Source organism: Salvelinus namaycush, chromosome 35 (genome assembly GCF_016432855.1).
Source record: "Salvelinus namaycush isolate Seneca chromosome 35, SaNama_1.0, whole genome shotgun sequence".
Lineage (NCBI taxonomy): Eukaryota > Metazoa > Chordata > Actinopteri > Salmoniformes > Salmonidae > Salvelinus > Salvelinus namaycush.
In genome coordinates this window covers 22,122,909-22,128,908 of record NC_052341.1, presented here as the reverse complement: position 1 = coordinate 22,128,908, position 6,000 = coordinate 22,122,909, and positions in this window count along the sequence as shown.

The following is a 6,000-nucleotide window of genomic DNA, read 5'->3' as shown; positions in this document are numbered from 1 at the left end:
TCACACAACTCCCCCTCTGTGTTTCTGCCGGACCCACTGCTTAGGTGTTGGAGCGGTTGCTTATAATAGCATGTGGCGGAATCAGCCATTAATACTCCTATGTGGTGCCCATAGTATCTTAGACATGCCACCATGTTGCCAAAACGAATGGGGACAATTGGTGTGTGTGTGTCCCCAATATACTTAAAATAGGACCCTGGTGAACTGGCTGTGGCAAAGCTAGAGATTAATATAAAAAAAACAGAAGGGAGAATTTTGACCAACCAGTAGCAATATGTAGTCATTCAGCAGGTTAGGAATAGATTACATAAAGGTTACAAGTGAATGCCGCTTACAATTAATGTTTGTATCTTAAAATGGTTCAATATTTGTAAGTGTATTAACTCTGTCTAACAGAGTCAACACAACAAAATAATGAGCCATGTTTTCAGAATATAACATTTTAAAATGTTACAGACACGTTTCATGGGAACGTTGCAAGAACATTTGTTGTCAGTACATCACCTGATGGTCCCAAAGAAACGTTATCCAAAAAAGATTCTAAAATGGATTAAATACTTTTTTCCCCTCTCATCAATACCCCATAATTCAAAAGTAACCCGTTTTTTTTTAAATGTTAGCAAAAAAAAGATTAAAATAAATGGAAATATGACATTTACATAACTATTCAGGACCTTTACTCAGTACTTTGTTGAAGCTCCTTTGGCAGCGATTACAGCCTTAAGTCTTCTTGGGTATGACGCTACAAGCTTGGCACACCTGTATTTGGGGTGTTTCTTCCATTCTTCTCTGTAGATCCTCTCAAGCTCTGTCAGGTTGGATTGAGAGTGTCACTGTTCAGCTATTTTCAGGCAAACTCCAAGTGGGTTGTCATGTGCATTTTACTGAAGAGTGACTTCCATCTGGCGACTCTACCATAAAGGCCTGATTGGTGAAGTGCTGCAGAGATGGTTTTCCTTCTGGAAGGTTCTCCCATCTCCACAGAGGAACTCTGGAGCTCAGTCAGAGTGACCATCGGGTTCTTGGTCACCTTCCTGACCAAGGTCCTTCTCCCCCGATTGTGTGTAGATTGATGAGGAAACGTTTAAAAAAAAAATAATCCATTTTAGAATAAAGTTGTAACGTAACAAAATGTGGAAAAAGTCAGGTCTGAAAACTTTCCGAATGCACTGTAAATGATTACATTGTGCATGTTAATTTATACAGTAATTATTAACATGTCCTCAGCTGGGATTTGAACTCTGAACCCCAGTTCACGGCATTCAGATCTTCCTGCTACACCACCATGTCTGTGTCTGTTAACAGTTAATTTGACCATTCTGTCATCATTGATTTGATTTACTTATTAATATATTACTTATGGAGTAATATAATGAGTTACTATCTTCAAATATTGTAATATTATTCATTTATTTTTCAAATAAACCGTATATTACTTTCAGAAGCATATTTCTACCGCCTTACATATATATATATATATATATATATAAAGCCTTGTCTCATGCTAATGGTTTTCATGCTTTAGGCTAACCCGTTTTCCGATAGGCTATCCTAAAGCCTATGGCAGCGTTGTTACCCCCGCTTTTAACCTTTTCCTTGTGAAAATGCTCCCATTATTTTGAGTTAATCGAGGAGAAAGAATTGTAGTCAAATACAAACTCTGAAAAAGCATCTGGAGGTCATGCACAAAGGCACAAAGCTCTTAGCCAAAGTTCCAGAAATGCGTAAAAGAGGAGAACTCTATACACAATGTGATAATAAACAATATTTCCAAGTGTTCTAATGAAATGTCCATATAAACAATCAAAATGTTGGATAAATGCAATCAAAATGGCAATGACAACCTATTTATAGCTTAGAATGTAAGAGTAGGGTGACTCCCCTAGCGGGTCTCAAACCCAGGCCACCAGCACCAATGATGAACACCCTAACCACTGAACCAATAAGGGCTATCTCTAAGGCATGCGTTTATTGGGCCAGTATAGTTAGGCCCTGTCCAGAAGCATAAACCCTCCTCCCTAGGCACTTGTGTGGATCTGAAACAATTTGATTGGTGTAAACAATAGGGTGAGTGCACTTTGAAGTTAATCTCATCTCTGTTGAAAGTACACTTAATAAAATATCTTATTGATCATAGTGATTCAAGAATATCATTAAAACAGGTTAACATGCCCACCAACATTAGACAGCTATACAGAAAGCCCTTAAATTGCTGAAACAAATAAATAAAATCAATGATGAGAATAGTCCGATTAACTCATACGTGACACGGACATGGTGGCGTAACAGGAAGATTAAAGTACAGTGAATCAAGAGGTTGTGAGCTCAATTCCCAGTTTACTGTATACATGCACAATGTAATCATACACTAAATGATCAAAAGTATGTGAACACTTGCTCATCGAACATCTCATTCCAAAATCATGGGCATTAATATGGAGTTGGTCCCCCCCTTTGCCGCTATAACAGCCTCCACTCTTCTGGGAAGGCTTTCCACTAGATGTTGGAACATTGCTGCGGGGACTTTCTTCCATTCAGCCACAAGAGCATTACTTATGTCAGACACTGATGTTGGGCCATTAGCCCTGGCTCACAGTCGGCGTTCCAATTCATCCCAAAGATGTTTGATGGGGTTGAGGTCAGGGCTCTGTTCAGGCCAGTCAAGTTCTTCCACACCGATCTCAACCAACCATTTCTTTATGGACCTCGTTTTGTGCACAGGGTCATTGTCATGCTGAAACAGGAAAGGGCCTTCCCAAAATGTTGCCACAAAGTTGAAAGCATAGAATTGTCTAGAATATCATTGTATGCTGTAGCGTTAAAATGTATTTTCACTGGAACTAAGGGGCCTAGCCCGAACTATGAAAAGCTGCACACTAATGTTACTGCATGATTGTATCAGGTTTTCAAACGCGTTAGTTTTATTACTGTAGCTATGTTGATTATGATGTTACTTGAGCTAATATGGTGACAATGATGTAAGTTGTGTGTAGCGGTTATGATTTGGTTTGGCTCGTAAAGTTTTTTTTCCGCCTGGTCACATACTGCTGATGTGTTGTGCATTGAAGTCCACAAGCGAAGGGAAAAGGTGAGAGGAGGAGAGCGCATAGATGTGAGAAGGAATACAACGTGGCTGCTATAAAAGTGAACTGTGTTTGCACGTGATCAGGGGTGTATTCATTCCGCCAATTCTGTTGAAAAACATTTCTGAAACAGAAGCAAACGGAACAAAACAGGGATAAACATACCTGAATTTGTCCAAACTAAACTCTTGTTTGCAAATGTTGGACTAGTGATTACTCCCTATATCAGCTAGATGCAGGCAAGAGTGTGCAAGGCGGTATTGTAACGCTCGTCTGATGAAGAATTAGGAGTGGACCAAAGCGCAGCGTGGTACATGTTCATGATTTTTTTATTAACTCAGAACACTTTGAACAAAAAATAACAAAGAGACAAACGACCAGTTCTGTAACTAAACTAAATAGAAAACAACTACCCACAAACCCAGGTGGGAAAAAAGCTACCTAAGTATGATTCTCAATCAGAGACAACGATAGACAGCTGCCTCTGATTGAGAACCACACCCGGCCAAACACAAAGAAATAGAAAACATAGAAAATAAAGAAACTAGAATGTCCACCCTAGTCACACCCTGGCCTAACCAAAATAGAGAATAAAAGCCTCTCTATGGCCAGGGCGTGACAGGTATTGCATGTGTCTCTGTCATCTCAAATTTCTCGACTTGTGTGCACCTACATTGTAAACTTTCATTTATAAGCTAGGTTGTAGCAACCTCATGATGGGTATAGGGAAAATTCAAGTATCATGTAGTAGCCTAAACCCATCACTTTTACATTGAACTGGGTGAATGGAATATGAATGCCAGTCATCCAATATGTTGTAAAAATCGTCCTCCCTCATCTTAAAAGGCACTGACCGCCACTGGTTTTGAATGCATGCTTAATTCCCCAAAAAACATTTAGATCAGCAAAGGGCATTTTCTCGACAGTTTACAAGGACCAGAGAGGCACATTAGCAGGCCTGTCATATTGAATATTTTGTGAGGATGTACTGGCGTTAACAGATAGGCCTACCATCAAAAACATGGCCTTCTCATGAGCTGTTTGTCGTGGATCATCATTCTCCCAAGTGTCCTATAATTAATAAAACATATAATATATATATATATATCACCTTTATTTAACCAGGTAGGCCAGTTGAGAACAAGTTCTCATTTACAACTGTGACCTGGCCAAGATAAAGCAAAGCACTGCGACAAAAGCAAAGCAGTGCGACAAAAGCAACACAGAGTTACACATGGAATTAACAAACATACAGTCAAACACAATAGAAAAGTCTATATACAGTGTGCAAATGAGGTAAGATACGGGAGGTAAGGCAATAAATAGGCCATAGTGGTGAAATAATTACAATTTCGCAATTAAACACTGGAGTGATAGATGTGCAAGTAGAGTTACTGGGGTGCAAAGGAGCAAAATAAATAATAACAGTATGGGGATGAGGTAGTTGGATGGGCTATTCACAGATGGGCTATGTACAGGTGCAGTGATCTGTGAGCTGCTCTGATCTGTGAGGTGCTTAACGTTAGAGAGGGAGATACGAGTCTCCAGCTTCAGTGATTTTTGCAATTCGTTCCAGTCATTGGCAGCAGAGAACTGGAAGGAAAGGCAGCCAAAGGAGGAATTGGCTTTGGGGGTGACCAGTGAAATATACTTGCTGGAGCGCGTGCTACTGGTGGGTGCTGCTATGGTGACCAGTGAGCTGAGATAAGGCGGAGCTTTACCTAGCAGAGACTTGTAGATGACCTGGAGCCAGTGGGTTTGGCGACGAATATGAAGCGAGGGCCAGCCAACAAGAAAGTACAGGTGGCAATGGTGGGTAGTATATGGTGCTTTGGTGACAAAACGGATGACACTGTGGTAGACTGCATCCAATTAGCTGAGTAGAGTGTTGGAGGCTATTTTGTTAATGACATCGCCGACGTCAAGGATCGGTAGGATAGTCAGTTTTACGAGGGTATGTTTGGCAGCATGAGTGAAGGATGCTTTGTTGCGAAATAGGAAGCCGATGTGGCCACCAACATGCTTACACATGCGCAGTTATGCAGGCATGCTTACCAGTGCGCTCTGCCTTCTCGCTTCTCTAAGAAGCACCTATAATCAAGAATGCTTCAATAGAACGAGCTTTTGATTGATTGTCAATGCTCTATGGTTGGTGTCAATGCTCTATGGTTGGAGGGACCGGGAAGAAAAATCGCTCTGAAAGTGACCCAAATGATAGCTCTAGTTATTGTTCTCCACTCTTTTTGCAGTTAGCGTTGTAGTGTGAACACTGCTGTTCACTTGAATTGGAACGGTTTTTTAAATCGCTATAGTTAGGTGTTGACGTCCCGTAACGAGTCCTAAATCGCGCAAAAAGTTTCAAAATAAAAGTATTCCCTTTACTTCAGCACAATATCACAAATCGTAGTATGTTTAGCCTGTTTCAATTTGCGTTCTTTTTTATCTGATTCTAACCTCTCCTTTTGATGCTATTTTGGTAAGTATTGAGGCTTATTGTTGAGTTTTGGTGGTTATTTGTAAATAGGAACTTTGCCAAGGTGGGTAGATTAAATACAATATGCAATCAGTACATGTTAATAAGGGGACATCGAAATGTGTATTAAACAATGTTAAATATTAATGTGTTGAAAAGGAATTCATGATATAAAGTTCAATATTCTTCATTAAATAATAATATTTCCACTAGATGGCAGTGTTCCCCATGTTGTTCCCAGTCAGAGGTCTGAGGATTCAAAAGCAAAATAGTTGACGCTCTTGAAATGCATCCGTGCGTTGGTGGATGTGCTGTACATTGTTATAAACAGTTATGTTGCAGTGCTATAGACTGTTATTACAGTTATTGATTGTTATAGAAACGTAAAAAATTATAAATTATTATTACACTGTTAAAAAACAACAGACCTACTGTGAAGGTCTT